The sequence below is a fragment of the Symphalangus syndactylus genome, chromosome 11, assembly GCF_028878055.3.
Source record: "Symphalangus syndactylus isolate Jambi chromosome 11, NHGRI_mSymSyn1-v2.1_pri, whole genome shotgun sequence".
Taxonomy (NCBI): Eukaryota; Metazoa; Chordata; class Mammalia; order Primates; family Hylobatidae; genus Symphalangus; species Symphalangus syndactylus.
The window spans coordinates 108,713,681-108,738,823 of record NC_072433.2 but is presented as its reverse complement, the minus strand read 5'-3'; the positions used below and the strand labels follow the sequence as shown (position 1 = coordinate 108,738,823).

The window sequence follows — 25,143 nt, the reverse complement described above, 5'->3', positions numbered from 1 at the left end:
GAGCAAATCTTAAATAGTTAATGTTAGTAACATCCTAGGAAACCTTTGCAAATGCTGTCTCTTAGCTTGTTCTCCAAATGTAAAGGTTAGAAATCATTTCAGGAAGCATGGTCACACATTTTAAATAACTTCTCCTTTCATTTAAGCTGCTATAAATTTATATACATAATTCACTGTTTTTCATTAAGGAATAATGCCAAGAGAAGAAAATAACAGGTTAAAAAAGTGATCTAATACTGGAGAGGAAGCAAGAAACTAGGCCTGGACATCTTTCTAGACATAGAGTGGGCCCTTTCTAGACAGAATATTCCATGTTGTTTGGGTAGTTTGCTTTGGGGCAGAATATAGGTTACCTGGTCTTACATGTTTCAATATTGTAACTATTTAGCCACAAGGGGCTGTTTGGATTAAAATTAAATACAACTAGAAATTTAATTCCTTAGTTATACTAGAAATCAGAAACCAGAAAACAGATTAAAAAAACAGTAATGAGTAGGAGGGAGTAGTCTTCTATATCAAAGAATGTTGCTTAATTAGCCCTGCCTTTTGTATTTAGATTGTGTCAGATATTTTGATGTAAACTTCCTTCACATTCATTTATTTCCAACTATTTCTTTAAAAATTAAAATCTGCCTCTATCTGTATTTTTTTCTTTTCCTTTAAGCTAAGACAAAACACTTTGGAATGGTGCAAGTACTATGAACATCCATTCATCTATCCATCCATCTACCCAGCTATCATCTGTGTTTCTAGAAATTTCTTTGGCTTCATAAATGTATGAAAAAGCAAATAATGGTAATGAACTATATTCTATTCATTATCTAAATATTTTGGATTGAAATAAGTACCCTGTTATAGGATATGTGTCTCTGTAAGCATTATCAAATGATCTATGAAGTTAAATATATAAATGATATATTTAGTATGAATATATATAAACGTATTTGTACATTTCTTAATAAAAGATCTTTATTACATAAATTTATTAAGTGTTATATACACATATACTGATATGAAAGAAGTGAACATTGCAAAATTATTTGATTTTTAAAAAATGATATTATTAATAGACAGCTAGATTCTAGATCCTTTCAATAGACCCAAGAATGAAGAATTGTTGGTTGTAATGTAAACTCAAAACTTAAATTTCAACTTCTACTTAAGGTTGGTATTTGGTTGGTGGGAACCACACAGGTTCAACATGCCTATTTGGAAATGTTATTTTTGTTTAGGGCCCATGTACCCTGGACCCTGGACACTGCATGATGTTTGTTTGCAATGATTGCAAGGTGTTCAGATTTTGTAAATACAAATGTCATAAAAACTTTAAAAAGAAATACAATCCTTGCAAGTTCAGGTGGACCAAAGCATTCCAGAAAGCAGCTGGTAAAGAGCTTACAGTGAAAAATTCATTTGATCTCTGAAAAACATAGACACGAACCTATGAAATACCAGCAAGAGCGATGGAATAAAACTACTGATGCAATGAAGAGAGTTGAAGAGATCAAACAGAAATGTCAAGCTAAATTTATAATGAACAGATTGGAGAAAAATAAAGAGCTACAGAAAGTTCAGGAGATCAAAAAAAAAGTCAAGCAGAACATCCATCTTTTCTGAGCCCCTCTTGTAGGCAAAGGAAAGCAGCTGGAAGAGAAAATGGTACAGCAATTACAACAGGATGTGGACATGGAAGACATTTCTTAAAGACCTCACATTTCTACATGTACATTTGAAAATATCCTTGGAGACTTACAACTTCCAAATTATTCACTTATTTTTTTACATAGGGTCACTTAAAAGGTGATTAAGAACGTTTCTCCTACATTGCTTTCTGTAAAACATCAGATATTATGAATGTGAGCTTTCTTCTCAATGCGAACCTTCACTGATAGATGTACTTGTGTAAATCATGAAAATTCTGTTTGTAAATTCAGAAATGAGTTGTAGACATAAAATGGTCACACTATTTGAATAATGGCACCAGGAAGCATTTATGTAATAACTAATGAAAAAAATTCATGACTAGTGATATATAAAATGAAATGTCCTTTGCAGTAAAATATTTCCTTTTTTAGTGTTATAGAAGGGGGAATACAATAAGGAACTAAGAATTTGTAAGACTGGTATCCTCAAATAATATTTTTATTTTGATTTCAGTGTTTCCTGTTTCAGTTTGTTAGCATCTTAGAAGAAAATAATAGCCTTGTTTGATGAAGCCTAATTATGCTGGACTATTTTGACCTGGTTTAATATTTCTGATAGGTAACTGTGGATGTTGGAGATGAGAGATGAATAATCTTTTCCGCAAATGGCACTAAACTCTGTAATTTCTGCTTTGAAGAATATTCAGTTCTAACTTGCGATTCCTGATAGAAAACTCTTCATTTTTCTAGCTTAGCAATGATCTAGAAGTAGAGGAATTCCAGTGCCTTTTAAAATCCATTGTGTGGCTTTCTTTTTTAAAAAAGCTCCTAGTTGTTTTTGGAAAATAGAATTTATGGGTAGAACACTGTTTAATATTTGCATATAAATTAAAACTATTTTAAAAGTAGAAAACAAAAACAAGAAAAAAACCCCTGAAATTTCCCAAAGTGTGATAATTTGTCCTAGTTTTTTTACTCACTTAGATTCTGTGCCACTCTGTGTCTATTAATGTGATCAATAGATGGTAAAATACCACCCTTCCTGAGATCCCTTCAAGTTCTTTCATTGTATCATATCTTTTAAAATAAACTATTACTAAATTCAATCTACTTCACCACACACTCAAACTAATGAATGTTTACATTAATATTTGACTTTATTGACAGAAATAATATAAAATGTGTTAGGTATTTGAATGATAGATTCTTTAAACTGTAGGTTGAAATTATAGGACCAATTTGTCTATTAGTTTTGGCCAATTAACGATCAAATTGTTATTAATATCTACTTGCAATATTTTAATGCTTCATTATGATTATTTCTGTAGCAATTGTACATTTGTTTGGATTCCTTCCTGTGTTATTTTTTTCCCCTATTTAATTAAAAAATTTTGGGGGGTATATCGTAGGTGTATATATTTCTGGGGTGCATGAAATGTTTTGATACAGGTGTGTAATGTGAAATGAGAACATCATGAAGAATGGGGTATCCATCCTCTCAAGCATTTATTCTTTGAGTTGCAAACAATTCAATTATATTCTTTAAATTATTTGAAAATGTACAGTTGTTATTGACTATAGTCACCCTGTTTTGTTCTTTTTTCAGTGTCTTTTCACTGACCTTGAAAGAATGCAGACATCTTAGTTCAGTCTAAAAAATTTAGAAGAATATTAAAAAAAAGTGGTACCGACTTTTGAACTTTTGCAATTTCCAGATATTGTAAAATTAAATTTTGACTGTGAATTATAATTTCTTTAAAGTAAATTGAATGTGATATCAATGAAGTAAAGTTTACAGATTTTAAATAATACTTCACATTTATAATTGCTACTTAATTGTTTTAGGACCATGAAAAATTTATTATTTGAGATTGGGAATCTTTCTGAATTGATGTCAGTCCAAAGATTATCTGTAAGATGATAGGAGACAAAGAATATGCTGTTTCTAGGCCAAAGAAATATAGTACTGGAATTGTTCCTATACACTTTATAAAATTAATCAGTGAAGAACGGAAGGGGAGAAACAAAAATAAACCAAGCTTCCAGCACATTCATCATTAATCGTAAGGTCGACTTGCTGTCTGGTCTGTTTCGTCAGAGTTGTCTGTTGCCTGTCGTCCTAGAATCACATAGACCTTAGATTACAGTTCCCTTAACTGTTCTGTAATAAAAACTTGAACACTATGAAATGTTTATCCTTTGAGATATTCTTTCAGCTCCTGCATACTGACATCATCTAGTCTAACACACCCTACTAACACCAGCTGATCTGAAGGACCCCCAAGGAGCTGACTCACCAAATAATGTGGTTTCCACATCCTGATGATTTTATCCCTCTTGCCCTGACCAATCGATGACTCAAATTTTCCATCCCCTGGCCCTCCATGATGCCCTTAAAAACTCCACTTCAGGACTCCCGAGGGAGATGGATTTGAGGGTCCCCTTGCATCTCCTATCTCAGCACTCTGTAACCATAAAACTCTCTCTGCTGCAAACCATGCCATCTCAGTGTATTGATATGTTACTGTACAGCGGGAATACAAACCTATTGGTCCTATAATAGTATTAAAAATAGTGGTTCTTTTCACTTATTAATCTTTGTTGGATGTCAATACTAATATTGCTAAGCATGTGGATTTTCTTAGAAAACTTTTACTCTTGATTTAATAGACATTTATTAGCAATTTTGTTTAGACTTTCAATCTTCCATTTTGTCTTTTAGGTACACTTACACCCTGTAGACTCACAGGGCTAGAGGAGACCCACAGAAGCTATGCTTTTACTAAGTCATCTTAGTCATCTAATTATAGGTACTTTATCCAAAATTGTGCACCTGACCCAAGTAATCCAGTTAGATTTTTTTTCCCATAGTGGGTGTGTGTAAATGTCTATGATATATGTTACACACACATATATACAGAGAGAAGGAGAGATAGAGATTGTCAGTATTTTGTATAACCATAACTGGTAATTTCAGGAGCTTCAAACAGATACTGTACACTAAATGCAATGGTGTGCAGAAGAAACCTGTCTGTAGAAAGAAATAGAATAAAAACATACGTGCAAAAAGCAGAGTTAAGAGCCTGTTTTTGTGCCTTCAGTATCATTTAGATTCACATGTGTGTAGTGCTGAGGCTTATCTACTTTCCCTTCCACACCTGATAGTCTTTAGGTTTTGAGAGAGCTCTATAGCCTTCAGATAAATCTTACCTTTTTGGTGGCCCCAATGTGAGTTGCTGTACAAAATGCTGCCTTTACTATTTTCTAAGAAATGACTTTTCTGTGAACCAACAGTAACAAAAACCTCAGTAACCAAAATAAAGTTCTGTATTTTAAAAAAGAAAAAAGCAACTTATCTTTTTGTGTAAGACTTCTCTACGGAAAATCAAACAGTCCTAGCTTGCACATTTGGGAAGAAAAAACATTGTTGGAAGGACAAATAACCAATTATTCTTAAGATGCTATTTCTGTTTGCTGCTGGTGGTGCTGCTGCTGCTGCAGCTGCAAAAAAATGCATTTTGGATCTCTAGAGAAAGGCTTTATGTGTTTGTCTTTGCATACATTTAAAGATATTTGAGTTCTGCTAAAATACAGTTTTGTGGAAGATGCTTATAGTGGGCCCCAGAGATACTGTTGAACATCTTTACTCCTTGATAGGCACAGTAAAATGCATGGCAGTATCATTGCTATTGGTTTGGTGAGGATAGAGTCTCATCATGTTACTTGTAGTGAGGTACTTTTTTGCTGGTCTTTTTTTTTTAAATATTATTTTTAGAGACAAGATCTCACTCTTTACTTAGGCTAGAGTGCAGAGGCATGTCCATAGCTCACTATAACCTCGAACCTTTAGCTCAAGTGATCTTCCTTTCTTAGCGTCCTGAGTGGCTAGGACTACAGGCATGCACCACCACACCACGATAATACTTAAATTTGTTGTAGAGGCAGGGTACTCATTATGTTGCCCAGGTTGGTCTCAAACTCCTCAAGTAATCCTCCTGCCTCAGCCTCCCAAAGCACAGGGACTACAGGTGTGAGGTATTGCATGTGACCTGCTGCTAGTCTGTCTCAATTTGCTGTTCTTTAAATATTGAAATAGCATTTTGGAGACCTTACTGTGTCAGTAATTAAATGTAACATCTTTTAAATGTATTAAATAATGTTTATCATATATAGTCATGTGAAATATACCCTGACCAAAATTAAGAAATTAAGACTTTGATTTTAAAAAGTATAGATTTGAGTGACATTTATTTGTGATAAAATGTTTAATAAGATATATATTATCTAATGCCTCATTTAAAATATTGCTGATTTCATTAAAACCCATTTAGACCTATCCAGGAAGGGAGAACTAGGAATCAAATTGAGGGTACTAGAAAAAGTTGCCTTTACTTTCAATCATTGCACAGTATGAATTTAATATCTGTTTAAAATTGTTTTACAATTATGCTTTAAGTCCTAGGGTACATGTGCACAACATGCAGGTATGTTACATAGGTATACATGTGACATGTTGGTTTGCTGCACCCATCAACTCGTCATTTGCATTATGTATTTCTCCCAGTGCTATCCCTCCCCCAGTCCCTTACTCCCTGACAGCCCCCAGTGTGTGATGTTCCCCGCCCTGTGTCCAAGTGTTCTCATTATGTAATTCCCACCTAAGAGTGAGAACATGCAGTGTTTGGCTTTCTGTCCTTGTGATAGTTTGCTGAGAATGATGGTTTCCAGCTTCATCCATGCCCCTGCAAAGGACATGAACTCATCGTTTTTCATGACTGCATAGTATTCCATGGTGTATATGTGCCCCATTTTCTTAATCCAGTCTATCACTAATGGACATTTGGGTTGGTTCCAAGTCTTTGCTGTTGTGTGCATGAGTCTTTATAGTAGCATGATTTATAGTCCTTTGGGTATATACCCAGTAATGGGATGGCTGGGTCAAATGGGATTTCTAGTTCTAGATCGTCGAGAAATCACCACAGTATCTTCCACAGTGTTTGAACTAATTTACTCTACCACCAACAGTGTAAAAGTGTTCCCATTTCTCCACATCCTCTTCAGCATCTGTTGTTTCCTGACTTTTTAAATGATTGCCATTCTAACTGGCGTGAGATGGTATCTCATTGTGGTTTTGATTTGCATTTCTCTGATAGCCAGTGATGATGAGCATTTTTTCAAGTGTCTGTTGGCTGCATAAATGTCTTCTTTTGAGAAGTGTCTGTCCATATCCTTTGCCCACTTTTTGATGGGTTATTTGTTTTTTTCTTGTAAATTTGTTTAAGTTCTTTGTAGATTCTGGATATTAGCCCTTTGTCAGATGGGTAGATTGCAAAAATTTTCTCCCATTCTGTAGGTTGCCTGTTCACCCTGATAGTAGTATCTTTGCCATGCAGAAGCTCTTTAGTTTAATTAGATCCTATTTATCTATTTTGGCTTTTCTTGCTATTGCTTTTGGTGTTTAATCATGAAGTCCTTGCCCATGCCTATGTCCTGAATGGTATTGCCTAGATTTTCTTCTGGGATTTTTATGGTTTTAGGTCTAACATTTAAGTCTTTAATCCATCTTGAATTAATTTTTGTATAAGGTATAAGGAAGGGATCCAGTTTCAGCTTTCTATATATGGCTACCCAGTTTTCCCAGCGCCATTTATTAAACAGGGAATCCATTCTCCATTTCTTTTTCTTGTCAGGTCTGTCAAAGGTCAGATGGTTGTAGATGTGTGGTGTTATTTTTGAGGCCTCTGTTCTGTTCCATTTGTCTATTTCTCTGTTTTGGTACCAGTACCATGCTGTTTTGGTTACTATAGCTTTGTAGTATAGTTGGAAGTCAGGTAGCATGATGTCTCTAGCATTGTGCTTTTTGCTTGCAATTGTCTTGGCAATGAGGACTCTTTTTTTGGTTCCATATGAACTTTAAAGTAGTTTTTTCCAATTCTATGAAGAAGACATTTGTAGCTTGATGGGGATGGCATTGAATTTATAAATTACCTTTGGCACTATGACCATTTTCATGATGCTGATTCTTCTTATCCTTGAGAATGGAATGTTCTTCCGTTTGTTTTTGTCCTCTTTTATTTTGTTGAGCTGTGGGTTGTAATTCTCCTTGAAGAGGTCGTTCACATCCCTTGTAAGTTGTATTCCTTGGTATTTTATTCCCTTTGAGGCAATTGTGAATCGGAGTTCACTCGTGATTTGGCTCTCTGTCTGTTTTGGTGTATAGGAATGCTTGTGATTTTTATGCATTGATTTTGTATGCTGAGACTTTGCTGAAGTTGCTTATCAGCTTAAGATGATTTTTGGGCTGAGACAATGGGGTTTTCTAAATATGCAATCATGTCATCTGCAAACAGGTACGATTTGACTTTCTCGTTTCCTTATTGACTACCATTTATTTCTTTCTCTTGCCTGATTGTCCTGGCTAGAACTTCCAACACTATGTTGAATAGGAGTGGTGAGAGAGGGCATCCCTGTCTTGTGCAGGTTTTCAAAGGGAATGCTTCCAGTTTTTGCCCATTCAGTATGATATTGGCCGTGGGTTTGTCATAAATAGCTCTTATTATTTTGAGATACGTTCTATCAATACCTAATTTATTGAGAGTTTTTAGCATGAAGCACTGTTGAATTTTGTCGAAGGCCTTTTCTGCATCTATTGAGATAATCATGGTTTTTGTCATTTGTTCTGTTTATGTGATGGATTATGTGTATTGATTTGCATATGTTGAACCAGCCTTGCATCCTAGGAGTGAAGCTGACTTGATCATGGTGGGTAAGCTTTTTGATGTGCTGCTGGATTCGGTTTGACAGTATTTTATTGAGGATTTTTGCATTGATGTTCATTAGGGATATTGGACTAAAATTCTCATTTTTTGTTGTGTCTCTAGCAGGCTTTGGTACAGGATGATGTTGGCCTCATAAAATGAGTTAGGGAGGATTGCCTCTTTTTCTATTGTTTGGAATAGTTTCAGAAGGAATGTTACTAACTCCTCTTTGTACCTCCAGTAGAATTCAGCTGTGAATCCATCTGGTCCTCGACTGTTTTTGGTTGGTAGGCTATTAATTATTGTCTCAATTTCAGAGCCTGTTATTGGTCTATTCAGAGATTCAACTTCTTCCTGGTTTAGTCTTGGGAGGGTGTATGTGTCCAGGAATTTATCCATTTCTTCTAAATTTTCTAGTTTATTTGCATAGAGGTGTTTACAGTATTCTCTGATGGTAGTTTGTATTTCTGTGGGATCATTGAAGGTATCCCCTTTATCATTTTTTATTGCGTCTATATGATTCTTCTCTCTTTTCTTCATTACTAGTCTTGCTCACAGTCGATCAATTTTGTTCATCTTGTCAAAATACCAGCTCCTGGATTCATTGAAGGGATTTTGTGTCTCTATCAATTTCAGTTCTGCTCTGATCTTATTTATTGCCTTCTGCTAGCGTTTGAATGTGTTTGCTCTTGCTTCTTGAGTTCTTTTAATTGTGATGTTACGGTGTCCATTTTCGATCTTTCCTGCTTTCTCTTGTGGGCATTTAGTGTTATAAATTTCCTTCTACACACTGCTTTAAATGTGTCCCAGAGATTCCGGTACATTCTATCTTTGTTCTCATTGGTTTCACAGAAAATCTTTATTTCTGCCTTCATTTCATTATTTGCCCAGTAGTCATTCAGGAGCACGTTGTTCAGTTTCCATGAGATGTGTGGTTGTGAGTGAGTTTCTTAATCCTGAGTACTAATTTGATTGCACTGTGGTCTAAGGGACAGTTTGTTGTGATTTCTGTTCTTTAACATTTGCTGAGGAGTGCTTTACTTCCAATTATGTGGTCCGTTTTAGAATAAGTACAATGTGGTGCTATGAGGCATGTATATTCTGTTGATTCAGAGTGGATAATTCTGTAGATGTCTATTAGGTCTGCTTGGTACAGAGCTGAGTTCAAGTCCTGGATATCCTTGTTAACCTGTCTCGTTGATCTGTCTAATATTGACAGTGGGGTGTTAAAGTCTCCCATTATTATTGTGTGGGAGTCTAAGTCTCTTTGTAGGTCTCTAAGGACTTACTTTATGAATCTGGGTGCTCTTGTATTGGGTGCATGTATATTTAGGATACTTAGCTCTTCTTGTTGAATTGATCCCTTTACCATTACGTGATGGCCTTCTTTGTCTCTTTTGATCTTTGTTGGTTTAAAGTCTGTTTTGTCAGAGATTAGGATTGCAACCTCTGCTATTTTGCTTTCCACTTGTTTGGTAGATCTTCCTCCAACCCCATGTTTTGAGCCTATGTGTGTCTCTGCACTTGAGATGGGTTTCCTGATTACAGCACACTGATGGGTCTTGACTCCTTATCCAATTTGCCAGTCTGTGTCTTTTAATTGGGGCATTTAGCCCCTTTACATTTAAGGTTAATACTGGTTTGTGTGAATGTGATCCTGTCATTATGATGTTAGCTGGTTATTTTGCCCGTTAATTGATGCAGTTTCTTCATAGTATCAATGGTCTTTACAATTTGGCATGGTTTTGCAGTGGCTGGTACTGGTTGTTTTTTTTCCATGTTTAGTGCTTCCTTCAGGAGCTCTTGTAGGGCAGGCCTGGTTGTGACAAAATCCCTCAGCTTTTGTTTGTCTGTAAAGGGTTTTATTTCTCCTTCAGTTATGAAGCTTAGTTTGGCTGGATATGAGATTCTGGTTGAAAATTCTTTTGTTTAAGAATGTTGTACACTTTCTTCTGGCTTGCAGTGTTTCTGCCAAGAAATTTGCTGTTAGTTGGATGTGCTTCCCTTAGTGGTTAACTTGACCTTTCCCTCTGGCTGCCCTTAACATTTTTTCCTTCATTTCAACCTTGGTGAATCTGATAATTATGTGTCTTGGGGTTGCTCTTCTCGAGGAGTATCTTTGTGGCATTCTCTGTATTTCCTGAATTTGAATGTTGGCCTGCCTTGCTAGGTTGGGGAAGTTCTCCTGGATAACATCCTGAAGAGTGTCTTCCAACTTTGTTCCATTCTCCCCATCACTTTCAGGTACACCAATCAAATGTAGATTTGGTCTTTTCATATAGTTCCATATTTCTTGGAGGCTTCATTCATTTCTTTTTACTCTTTTTCTCTAAACTTCTTTTCTTGCTTTATTTCTCTAAGTTGATCTTCAATCACCAATATCCTTTCTTCCACTTGATCAAATAGGCTATTGAAGCTTGTGCATGCCTTACAAAGTTCTCGTGCCATGGTTTTCAGCTCCATTGGGTCATTTAAGTTCTTCTCTACACTGTTTATTCTAGTTAGCCACTCTTCTAACATTTTTTCAAGGTTTTTAGCTTCCTTGCAATGGGTTCGAACATGCTTCTTTATCTGGAGAAATTTGTTGTTAAAGACCTTCTGAAGCCTACTTCTATCAACTCGTCAAAGTCATTCTCCGTCCAGCTTTGTTCCATTGCTGGCGGGGAGCTATGATCCTTTGGAGGAGAAGAGGCACTCTGATTTTTAGAATTTTCAGCTTTTTTGCTCTGGTTTCTCCCCATCTTTGTGGTTTTATCTACCTTTTTTCTTTGATGATGGTGACCTACAGATGGGGGTTTTGTTATTGATATCCTTTTTGTTGATATTGAGGCTATTCCTTTCTGTTTGTTAGTTTTCCTTCTAACAGGTCCCTCAGTGGCAGGTCTGTTGGGTTTGCTGGATGTCCACTCCTGACCCTGTTTGCCTGGGTATCACCAGTGGAGGCTGCAGAACAGCAAAATTGCAGAACAGCAAAGATTGCTGCCTGATCCCTCCTCTGGAAGCTTTGTCCCATAGGTACAACCTGCTGTATGAGGTGTCTGTTGGCCTCTACTTGGAGGTGTCTCCCAGTTAGGCTACACAGGGGTCAGGGACCCACTTGAGGAGGCAGTCTGTCCATTCCCAGAACTCAAACACTGTGCTGGGAGAACCACTGCTCTCTTCAGACCTGTCAGGCAGGGACGTTTAAGTCTGCAGAAGTTTCTGTTGCCTCTTGTTCAGCTATGCCCTGCCCACAGAGGCGGAGTCTGTAGATGCTATAGGCCTTGCGGAGCTGTGGTGGGCTCCACCCAGTTTGAGCTTCTTGGCCGCTTTGTTTACCTACTCAAGCCTCAGCAATGGCAGACACCCCTCCTCCCCTAGGCTGCTGCCTCTCAGGTCAATCTGACTGCTGCACTAGCAGTGAGGAAGGCTCTGTGGACGTGGGAACTGCCAAGCCAGGCATGGGAGAGTATTTCCTGGTCTACTGGTTGCTAAGACCATGGGAGAAGTGCAGTATTTGGGCAGGGAGTGTCCCATTTTTCCAGGTACAGTCTGTCACGTCTTCCCTTATCTAGGAAAGGGAAATCCCCCCACCCCTTGCACTTCCCGGGTGAGGTGACACCCCACCCTGTTTCAGCTTGCCCTCCATGGGCTGCACCCACTGTCCAACCAGTCCCAATAAGATGAACCAGGTACCTCAGCTGGAAATGCAGAAATCACCCGTCCTCTGCATCGATCACGCTGGGATCTATAGACCGGAGCTGTTCCTATTTGGCCATCTTGGAATGGACAATATTTGTTTAAAATTTTTAGTTAAGCTTCCTCTATCCCACTCTTTCCAAGTACAACACAACTGGTGAATATGCATAAACAAGCTAATTGTTTACAACTGAAGCTGTTTGCCAACCAATTGCCAGGCAGACAATTTTATCTGGTAATACTTATAAAGTGTTCCCTGTGTGGCAAGAATTGTGTTTTTGTAAGGCTTAGGGAATTATGCATTACTAATTTCTAGGTAAATATAGACCTGTAGAACTGACATTTAAAATAGTTCTAAGAGCTATTACTGAGGCATGACAGGGTCCTGTAGGACACAAGTGAGAGAAATTAACCTAGGCTAGTGTTTCTTACATCGCTTTCAGGAGAAGGTGGCACTTTACGGGTGAGTAGAATTAGCTAAGTGGACAAGGATGGGCTATTTTATAAATTCCAAACTTTATGCTAAGAACAAAGTCACAAAAGAGAGTATCTGTGAAACTGCAAACAGTTTTATGTGTTTAAAAAACTGGATATCTCAATGACAAGGTGGAAAATGAGGTTAAGAAGTCAACTCAAAGGCTTCATGAAGTCTATATTTTATGCTTAAGACATTGTGGAACCGTTAAAAGATTTCATGCTGTGGAGAGACATGACAATATTGAGATTTTTAGATAAGACATTTTCGTTATTAAGATATAACACATATGCAGAAAAGGGCACATATCTTAAGATTACAACCTAATAAATTACCACAAAGTGAGCACTACATGGATCAAGAAATTAAGATACTACCTGCACAACAGAAGCCCTTTCCTTCACAACCTTGCCCTCCTCCCCAAAGGTAACCACTGCTTTGATTTCAAACTTTATGATTTGCCTGTTTTCAAAAGTTTCATACTGACTTCCACAATGGTTGAACTGGTTTACAGTCCCACCAAAACTTAAAGTATAATAATAATAATAAAAGTTTCATACAAATTAAATAATGCAGGATATGTCTCTGTGTGCAATTCTTTCGCACAAGTGTTTCTTGTGAGATTTCTGATGTTTATTAAGTTTATTTCTGTATAGTATTCTATCATATAATGATATTTCTTAGTAAACTACAATTTAACCTTTCAACTGCTGGCAGACATTAGTATTTTTTGTCTGGAGTTATTATGAATAATGCTGCTATAAACATTGTACATATCTTATGGGTCATGTAAAACTATTTCTGTTTGCTACAAATCTAGGAGTGAAATTGTTGGATCATGTTCAAATTTAATACATCATGTAAAACAGTTTTCAAAAGTGATTGTACGAATATACATTTCTATTTTCATCAATAGTGTATGAGGTTCCAGTTATTCAACATCCATGCTATCATATGACATTATCAGGATTTGTGATTGTGTCTTCATTCTAACCATGCTGGTAGATTATATAGTGGTTTTCTATTGATGCTTTAATTTGTATTTCCTTGAGCAATAACAATGTTGAGCAACTTTAAAAAAGCTATTGATTGTTTTGCTCTCTCCTGTTCGGTGAAATGCCTATTCAAATTTATTGCCCATATAAAAATTGCTTTGTCTTCTTTTTCTTCTCAACTAGTAAAAGGTCTTTATTATTTCTTTTCACCACTGCTCTATAGTGCCAATTTTGTCAAAATCAACTGTCCATTTCTGAGTGGTTCTAGCTCTGGACTATCTATTCAGTCCAATTGGCCTGTTTATCTCTTGCACAAATACCACATCATCTTAATTGCTGTAATTTTATAAAGATTCTTGGTATGGTAGATGTTTCTAATTTACTCTTAGCTCTTTTGAGCCCATTTATGTATCTACTAATTTTAGAATCAGCTTGTTAATTTCTGAAAGAAAATAATTTGTAGGATTCTATTGGGATAACATTGATGTTATATATCAATTTGAGAAGTCTTTCTATCCATGGACATGACATTTCTCTTTCTTTGTTCAAATAGTCTTTAATTTCTCCAGTAAAGTTTTATATATTCCTTGTACAAAGGTTTTGTTAGATCTCTTCTTTAGCACTTTGTTTTTATGCTATTAAAAATGCTAGTGTTTTAAAAGTTTTATTCTGTTGATGATGTAAATAATGTGTTATATATTTCAAAGTAAGAGAATAAATTTCAAATGTTGTGCCATAAAAAATGGTAGGTAAGCAAGGTGGTGGTTATTTAATAAGCTTGATTTAATCATGCCACTATATATATATATGTATATATCATGCCACTATATATATTATATACAAATTATATATTATAATTATATATTATAATATTATACATATTATATTATATAAATTATATTATATATTATAATTACATATTATAATATTATATATAATATTATATATAAATTTCAAATGTTGTGCCATAAAAAATGGTAGGTAAGCAAGGTGATGGTTATTTAATAAGCTTGATTTAATCATGCCACTATATATATATATATGTATATATCATGCCACTATATATATATATATATATCATGCCACTATATATATATATGTATCTATCATGCCACTATATATATATATATATATCATGCCACTATATAGATATATATAGTTGAAGATCTAATTCCAGCTTGGGGCTTGGAGGCTCAAATATCCCAACAATGACTCTGGGTATGGGATAGAAGGGAATTGACAGAAAGAAAATCATATTTAGTGAACACATGTTGTTTTAGGCACCTTATAACTATTAAGCACTGTAATTCTTGCAACAAATCTGGTGGTAGATATTATTGTTATGTTCCTTATTTTTTAAAAGGAGACTCCAAGATATGGAGAGCTTGTAGTAAATTGTCTGCGACTCACAGCAAATAAGCAACAGCCCTGGGATTTGGGCACTGGTGTGTTCATCCCTAGATACCGTCTCTTATTCACTCTATCATATGGCAGATGAGGAAACTAAGGATCAGAAAGATTTTCATCACTCAAACATGTGGTGTAACCTATATCTGTGACCACGTTTGTCTCAGTCAGCATGCAGTCTGTGCATTTCCTCTTTTATAAGCTTTGAGAAACTATGTATGCACCTTCTCATTCTAGGGGCTTTATAATTTAAATTAATATACTGAAATCTATGAAAAGTCTTAAAAAAACCCGGTTTTATTCAACTAAGCTGTCCCAGCATGTCCCAAATTTATTTGACTATGCCATATCTATTTTTATTGTGGAATCTATTACCTTCAGCTGATTTCTTATTTTGTGAAGCTCATTGAGAAATGGTGCCTCACATGGGATGGCATCATAATTGACCAAAAAGTGTTTAATGAAATAACAAAAACAAATTACACCTACCCATTTTTGAAGGGCTTTACTGCTGCTCATTGAATATGCACCTCTTATATTGTTTGAGTGGGAAGAGTAAGAATATTTTTGAGACATTTTCCACTTTGCTTTATTGAAGTCATCTAGCCCTGAGAGAAAACACATAATGAATAGTTGTAATTCCATAATTTTCAAAGACTATTTAAAAAACAAACTAGGGGAAAGAGATGATGAAACTCGTTTTGGAAACTGAAATTAACTTGTGTACTGCCTGAAACAGTTATTGGTGGTGGAGTTCAGATTAGCATTCAGGTCTTTTCCTAGCTTGAAGTGTTAAGTGGAATTATGTAGCAGTGTGCAAAATCTTTAATGGCAAATCAGACCTTGTTAAAAATTTCGCGCTGGGTATGAAAGAGATTTAACTTTAAAAATAGATCAACAGGGTAACCTGACTTCTTGATGAGGGAACGTGTTGCTATTCCCAGAGCCCCTGCAAATAATCTGTTCCTTGAATTACCTAGAAACAATTTAAAAGCAATCAGATAATGTGATGAAGTGTTTAGTGAGCTGTAGCTAATTCCTACTTACATCCAACTGAGCTGCAAACGTGATCTGTGTAAAGATGGATTTTGTGGCTTTGTGAAATATTTGTGATAAGGGGAGGCAGCATATTCTTATATAATTTTACACCGGATGTCATTTAGTTATTGTCTTTCTTTTGACTTTTTTCTTCTTGTCCTATATTTCCAATATTCTATGATTCCTGCCCCCACATACAAGAAAGCCAAACTCAATTTGAATAATGTGCTTAAGTGAGAGATGGAAGTGGGGAGTGAGAAAGAGAGACAGGGGAGATTGAGAGGTTATTACTTTTATTATTAAAACTATGTTTAAGAGAGGGCAAACATTAAGAGTATGTTATAGGTTAGCAGAAACAACAGGTGCTTAAAGTTCGTACTTTAACATAGTTAAAGTTGTACATACAATTATAAAAACCCAATTGCGTACTCAGAATATGGACTTGTCTCAAGGCATAAGATTTTCATAAAAATATTTAGCTTAAATACCATTGGGAATAATTTGTTGTGCATATTTTCTTCTTTTTGTGCATATGTTTCTATTTTCCCATTATTAAAAGTTAAAATTCATGACAGGGATCATTTCTGATGGACTCGATTTTTCAACTATATTTTATAAGTGAAAAAACTTCATATAAAGATTTTTAAAGAAAATATTCTCAAAGATAAAATGTACTGTAGCAGAATGAGGAAGAAAAGGATTCATCTCTATTTATGGTTAATAGGATTTACCTTAGACTTTCTATGGTTATCAAAATAAAGATTTACTTTCCAAGGCTAAGAATTCATAGAGAAGCAAACAATTGAGTAGAGTAGTCAGAATTTTTAAGGGATTATTTTTCCAGTGAGTATTATTGAGGGTGGAAAATGGGGTGTGGAGAACTTATTGTTGAGCATGGTTTATACAGGACTTGACAAATAAAGATGATTTGTCTTTATTTGTCTTTCTGAGGTTTGGAGTTGGAGGTTTCACAACTGAATTGAGAGACAGGTAAAGAGAAGTATTTTGTTATATTTCCCTTGTCCATAACTCATTTGATAACATCAGTGTAGCCCATTGATGAAGTATGTGTGGAGCATGGGTAGAAAAATAAATGTGTGTATTTGAACTGTGATACTTCCCTCTATATACATATTATAAATAGCATTCTTTCTATGGATCATTTTGATGCTATTTCTAAAAGAATTTCAGAAATGTTAAAATGCAAATTATGACTGTTTAATTTCAAAGACAGAAGTAAGACTTAAACAAGTCAAATAGAGGAAATCACTTTTCATATGGCTCAGTGTGAAATAGTCTTTGCCACTCAGTTTTGGTCTTTTGAATTCAACTTTGCAGGGCATTATAATTCTTGTTTATGCATAGATGAGTTACAGCATTATTCTGTGTAAAGCAACTTTCCAATAGATTTGAGCATGACTTAGTATCTATATGGCTCATTAGGCCTCAGAAATGGAAGCAAAATATTGTTTCATGTATATTGCGGTATAATAAAAAGTAACTATGCTAGAATATAAACTTGGGAAAACTATTGATACATTCATTGACATTTATAAATGTGTGAGCTAATTTTTTTTCGATAAATGGATCAATGGAATCACATTTGAAAGTAACTTGGCCATAAACCACTAAATTCTCCATCTTGTTCCCCTGGCTTTTCCCTCTAGCTCAAATTTCATGTCCACATGAATGATTCTTAATAGCTCTAACTCTGCCGTCTCTTGAAAACATTGCACACATTAGCTTCTTCATTAACAGATAACACTAAAAGTACAAGAAAATTATATCATCAGCTTTTGATCATCTGCAGCATTGTAGCTTCTCATTCTGCGGCAGGACCTGAGAAATTTACTGTCACACATATCCTTTTATAAACACCATGAAAATCCCTATCAGAAGTAAATGTATCCCTATTTATATAAATAAGAAAACAATACAAAAAGATAAACTTCTCCCAAATCTATAACTAGTAATTATCAGGAATCAGTTTCAAATTTAGCTCTGATAGACTGTAAATGTCATATTTCCACTACACTGTGTTTCTTTCCAGTAGCAGCATTCAAATAATCTGTAAGAATCAATAATTTTATTTGATTCACAGCAAATAAGTATTAAATAACAGTGCACTTCATTATAATGTTATCATGGTGGCTTTAAAGAATAAGATATTTTCCATGAGGGGTAAATGTTATTTATTCTATTCTGCTTGGGGATACCTAATGAGTTCTATATCTAACCACAATGGAAGATTAAGAATATGAATATCAGGACAATACGGAAATGTTGCAAAAGCTGTCTGTCTCTGCTTTAGCATTAGCCTAGGCCAGCCCTGTTTATTAGAGCCATGGTAGTGGTCTAGATACTTCAAGCCTAGCATTATAAATTTGCTTATTTTCCTGCCTGTGACCTTGTCACTTGTCTAGAACTTTTTGAAAAGTTCTTTCTTTCTTTGCCTGGGTTCCAAGTTCTCTGCGATTTGCTAGATGGACAAAAGAGGCATTGGCCTGTCAACTTAGAGTTTATGCTGTAGGAGGATATATTAGGTGTATATATATGCATACATATGCATGTATTTTATACACATATGTAATATGTATATGGATGTATGTATACATATTTGCTTAAATGTTATGTGCTATAAAATTAATTAGAACAGTTCATGAGAGACAATAAAGGTTAAGGATGTAATTTAGATGGGGTGGTTCTGGCAGTCATCATTTGAAGTAATATTCAGGCTGAAACCTGGAAGATGAGCAGGAATTAACTCAGTGAAATAGTTGGGAGAGGAAAGTTGTGTCTCCTTTAAAGATGTGACAGCAGACCAGTGTGTTTAGATCATAGTGAATGGGTCAGAGAATCATATGAGATAATATTGGAGAGGTGAGCTGGTTCAGATTATATGATCATCTCAGCACCTTCAAACCCTTTGGATTTGGGTCTAAGTATAGAAATATTGAGTGCAGCACACCAACATGGCACATGGATACATACGTAACAAATCTGCACGTTGTGCACATGTACCCTAAAACTTAAAGTACAATTAAAAAAATAGCATTGAAGAGAGAGGCTGTTAGTAGGGAATCTATTTGCATTTTTAAAAAAATACTCTGGCTGCTGCATAGGAGATGGATCCTAGAAAGCCAAAAGTGGGAATATTCGTTAAGCAACTGTTGTATTGAGAATTCTAAAGGTATTACTGCCCTCAGCCAAGAAGACAGTAATAGAAATGAAGAGAGGTAGATAGGTGAAAGACATAGCAGATGTGGACATGAACCAAGAATGACTCCTAGGTTTCTAATGTGACCAACCGGTAACTGCAAGTGTGTTTGGCATTGTGTAAAGGAAAAGCAGTTTTTAGTGTCAAGCATCAGTGACTCAATTTTGGACTTTTTCAGTTTGAGAAACCTGTGGAATATCAGAGGATGTCTCAACAGGACGGTCAAAATATATACCTGGAATTCAGAGAATAGGTCTGTACCAAGTTACCTAAGGGTAATTAGCTCATAGATGGTAGAAAATGTCACAGGAAAAATATCAAGTATGAAGCAACTATAAGAAAATAAAAAAAGAAAAAGAGAGACCCAAGAGAAATCCTGAGGAATTCTAAATTTTAGTAATTTCACAAAGGAGAACTATAACTGTATTTCCTATTGAAGGAGAAAAAAATAGGAGACACCAGTTTCACAGAAACTAAATGTTTCAGTAAGAGGGAAATAAATACATGTGTCAAAACTTCTGTATGCTCTAGTCAAGAGTAGAACTGAAAAGGGTACCTGACATTTGACAATAATAGAGTTCAGTGGCTGCAGGTAACAGAAAATCAACTGGAAGTGTTTTCAACAGTAAAGGAATTTATTCTCCCACATGACAAGAAGGGCAGTCAGAGCTGTTCTAAGATTGGTTTAGTCAGCGGCACAATGAAGTAATCACCTTTCCTTTTTACAATTCTCACCACAATGGCTTTGTCTTCAGGACAGATTCCAGACTGCAACACTTCCAGGTGGCATACCTAGACAAAAGTGTCAGAAAAAAGAGATAATGTGGGATTTTGTGAGAACACCTTTCCCATGATCCCTTAGTAGTCTTAACACTCGGGTTACATTGACTAGAATTGCATCACATATCTATGCTTAGATCAATTGTGTAGGGTAATATAAGCACTGAGACTGATTTACGAAATTTAAGATTCACTCACTGGGGCTGAAGATTATTCTAGACTTCTCAGAAATATCAGGAGGAGAGGGTATATATGAACAAAATCATCGTTCTGTAAGAAAGGAGAGAGGGAGCAGATATATATGGGAAAGTGGTCAAAAGTGTCTGCTACACAAGAATACCTATGGTAAACTAACAATTTACCTTTGTTTGGAAAATCCCATTATATTTTATTATTCTCAGATTTAGATAGGATCATATATGTCATTTCATTTCATTATTTTACCCTGGATTCAATGGGTACATGTTCAGGTTTGTTACATGGCTGTATTGCCTGATGCTGAGATTTGGACTTCTAACAATACTTTTGTCTAAGTAATGAACATAGTACCCAATAGGTAGTTTTTCAGTACTTGATTCCTCTCCATCACTACCTCCTTTAGAAATCCCCAGTGTTAATTGTTCCCAACTTTGTGTCTATGTGTACTCAGTGTTTAGCACCTACTTACAAGTAAGAACATGTGGTACTTGGTTTTCTGTTACTAATGATTCGCTTAGGATAATGGCATCCAGCTGCAATCCCTGTTACTACAAAGAACATTATTTCATTCTTTTTTATGGCTGCATAGTATTTCATGGTTTATATGTACCACATTCTCTTTATACAGTCTACCGTTTATGGGCGCCTGGGTGGATTCCATGTCTTTACGATTGTGAATAGTGCTATGATAAATACTCAAATGCAGCTGGCTTTTTGGTAGAACAGTTTATTTTCCTTTTGCCCAGTATTGAGATTAATGGGTCAAATAGTAATTCTATTTTAGTTATTTGAGAAACCTCCAAACTGCTTTCCACAGGGGCTGAAATAATGTGTGTTCCCACCAACAGTGTTTAAGTGTTCCCTTTTATCTGCAACCTCACCAATATCTGGTTTTTTTTTTTTACTTTTTTGGTGGGGGTGGCTGGGACAGTGTTTGCAATTCTATTTATTTATTTTTTAACTTTTAGGTTCAGGGGAACATGTGCAGGTTTGTTATATAGATAAATTGCATGTCTGACCAGTGCGAGATTGTATCTCGCTGTGGTTTTGATTTGCATCTCTGATAATTAGTAATGTGGAGTATTTTTTTCATATGTTTGCTGCTTATATGTCTCCTTTTGGGAAACATCTGTTCATATTCTTTGCTCACTTTTTAAGGGGATTGTGTTTTTCTCATTGATTTGTTTAAGGTCCTTATATATTCTAGATGGCAGTTATTTGTTAATTCATAGTTTGCAAATATTTTCTACTATTCTGTAGGTTGTCTATTTACTCTTCTGATAGTCCCTTGTGCTGTGAAGAAGCTCTTTAGTTTCCAATTGTCAATTTTTGTTTTTGCTGCATTTGCTTTTGAAGATGTAGTCACAAATTATTTTGCCTAAGCCAATATTTAGAAGATAATTTCCTAGGTTTTCTTTCAGGATTTTTATATTTTGAGGTCTTACATTTAAGTGTTTAATACATCTAAAGTTCATTTTTGTATATGGTCACAGGGGCTGAAATAACTTGTGTTCCCACACACAATGAATATCTGTTTCATTCTTCTGCCTGTGGTTAGCCAGTTTTCCCAGTGCCATTTATTGAATAGAGTATCCTTTCTCGATTGCTTATTTTTGTTGACTGTGCCAAAGATCAGTGGATTATTGGTGTGTGGCTTTATTTTAGGGGTACCTATTCTGTTTCATTGATCCATATGTCTATTTTTGTAACAGCAATATGCTGTTTTGGCTACTGTAGCCTTGTAATATAGTTTGAAGTTAGGTAATGTGGTGCCTCTGGCTTTATTCTTTTTGTATAGAATTGCCTTGGCTATTCCAACCATTTTGGTTCTATGTAAATTTTAGAGAAGTTTTTCCTAATTATGTGAAAAATGATGTTGGTAATTTGATAGAATAGTCTTAAATCTGTATATCGTACTGGGTAGTATGAATATTTTAATGATACTGATTCTTCCAATCCATTGTCATGAAATGCTTTTTCATTTGTTTCTCATCTATGATTTCTTTCAGCAGTGTTTTGTAGTGCTCCTTGTATAGATCTTTTGCCTCCTTGGTGAGATGTATTCCTAGGTATTTTATTTTGCTGTGGCTATTGCAAGTGGGATTATATTCTTGATTTTGTTTTCAGCTTGAATAGTATTGATGCATAGAAATGCTACAGATTTTTGTGCACTGACTTTGTATCCTAAGACTTTACTGAAGTTGTTTATCACTTCTAGGAGCCTTTGGGCAGAATGTTTAGGATTTTCTAGGTATAGAATCCTATCATCTGTGAAGAGACATAGTTTGAATTATTTTCTTCCTATTTGGATGCTTTTTATTTCTTCTTCTTGCCTGATTGCTCTGGCAAGAACTTCCAGTACTATATTGAATAAGACAGGTGAGACTGCCAAAACCCCATCTGTAGGTCACCAACATCAAAGACCAAAGGTAGATAAAACCACAAAGAAGGGGGAGAAACCATAGCAGCAAAGCTGAAAATTCTAAAAATCAGAGTGCTTCTTCTCCTCCAAAGGATCGTAGCTCCTCGCCATCAATGGAGCAAAGCTGGATGGAAAATGACTTTGATGAGCTGACAGAAGTAGGCTTCAGAAGGTCAGTAATAACAAACTTCTCTGAGCTAAAGGAGCATGTTTGAAGCCATTGCAAGGAAGCTAACAACCTTGAGAAAATGTTAGATGAACAGCTAACTAGATTGAAGAGTGTAGAGAAGACCTTAAATGACCTGATGGAGCTGAAAACCATGGCATGAGAACTTCGTGATGCATGCACAAGCTCCAATAGCTGATTCGATCAAATGGAAGAAAGGATATCAGTGATTGAAGATCAAATTAATGAAATAAGGTAAGAAGACAAAGAGAAAAAAGAGTAAAAAGAAATGAACAAATCCTCCAAGAAATATGGGACTATGTGAAAAGACCAAATCTATGTTTGATTGGTGTACCTGAAAGTGATGGGGAGAACAGAACGAAGTCAGAAAACACTCTTCAGGATGTTATCCAGGAGAACTTCCCCAACCTAGCAAGGAAGGCCAACATTCAAATTCAGGAAATACAGATAACACCACAAATATACTCCTCTAGAAGAGCAACCCCAAGACAAATAATTATCAGATTCACCAAGGTTGAAATGAAGGGAAAAATGTTAAGGGCAGCCAGAGAGATAGGTCGAGTTACTCACAAAGGGAAGCCCATCAGACTAAGGCGGATCTCTCAGCAGAAACCCTACAAGCCAGAAGAGAGTGCAGGCCAATATTCAACATTCTTAAAAGAATTTTCAACTCAAAATTTCATATCCAGCCAAACTAAGCTTCATAAGTGAAGGAGAAATAAAATCCTTTACAGACAAGCAAAAGCTGAGAGATTTTGTCACCACCAGGCCTGCCCTGCAAGAGCTCCTGAAGGAAACACTAAACATGGAAAGAAACAACCAGTAACTGCCACTGCAAAACCATGCCAAATTGTAAAGACCACCAATGCTATAAAGAAACTGCATCAATTAACGGGTAAAATAACCAGCTAACATCATAATGACAGGATCAAATTCACACATAACAATATTAACCTTAAACGTAAAGGGGCTAAATTCCCTAATTAAAAGACACAGACTGGCAAATTGGATAAAGATTAAAACCCATCAGTGTGCTGTATTCAGAAGACCCATCCCACGTGCAAAGATGCACATAGGCTCAAAATAAAGGGATGGAGGAAGATCTACCAAGCAAATGGCAAGCAAAAAATAAAAAAGCAGGGGTTGCAATCCTAGTCTCTGATAAAACAGACTTTAAACCAAAACAGATCAAAAGAGACAAAGAAGGCCATTACATAATGGTAAAAGGATCAACTCAACAAGAAGAGCTAACTATCTTAAATATATATGCACCCAATACAGGCGCACCCAGATTCATAAAGCAAGTCCTTAGAGACCTACAAAGAGACTTAGACTCCCACACAATAATAATGGGAGACTTTAACATCCCACTGTCAACATTAGACAGATCAATGAGACAGAAGGTTAACAAGGATATTCAGGACTTGAACTCAGCTCTGCACCAAGCAGACCTAATAGACATGCACAGAACTCTCCACCCCAAATCAACAGAATATACATTCTTCTCAGCAGCCCATCACACTTACTCTAAAATTGACCACATAATTGGAAGTAAAGCACTCCTCAGCAAATGTAAAAGGACAGAAATCACAACAAACTGTCTGTCAGACCACAGTGCAATCAAATTAGAACTCAGGATTAAGAAACTCACTCAAAACCACACAACTACATGGAAACTGAACAACCTGCTCCTGAATGACTACTGGGCAAATAATGAAATGAAGGCAGAAATAAAGATGTTCTGTGAAACCAATGACAGCAAAGACACAACATACCAGAATCTCTGGGTCACATTTAAAGCCGTATGTAGAGGGAAATTTATAGCACCAAATGCCCACAAGAGAAAGCAGGAAAGATAAAAAATTGACACCCTAACATAACAACTAAAAGAACTCAAGAAGCAAGAGCAAACAAATTCAAAAGCTAGCAGAAGGCAATAAATAACTAAGATCAGAGAAGAACTGAAAGAGATAGAGACACAAAAGACACTTGAAAAAATCAATGAATCCAGGAGCTGGTTTTCTGAAATGATCAACAAAATTTATCTGCTAGGCAGACTGATAAAGAAGAAAGGAGAGAAGAATCAAATAGATGCAATAAAAAATGATAAAGGGAATATTACCACCGATCCCACAGAAATGCAAACTACCATCACAGAATACTATAAACACCTCTATGCAAATAAACTAGAAAATCTAGAAGAAATGGATAAATTCCTGGACACATACACCCTCCCAAGTCTAAACCAGGAAGAAGTTGAATCTCTGAATAGACCAATAACAGGCTTTTAAATTGAGGCAATAATTAATAGCCTACCAACCAAAAAAAGTCCAGATGGATTCACA

At 35.7% G+C, this 25,143-nt stretch overlaps 1 pseudogene; it reads left to right on the top strand.

Annotated features, from left to right (window-relative positions):
• The first annotated feature begins 1,201 nt into the window (after nucleotides 1-1,201).
• On the top strand, nucleotides 1,202-1,704 carry LOC129493448 (probable ribosome biogenesis protein RLP24; annotated as a pseudogene).
• The last annotated feature ends 23,439 nt before the right edge of the window (nucleotides 1,705-25,143 follow it).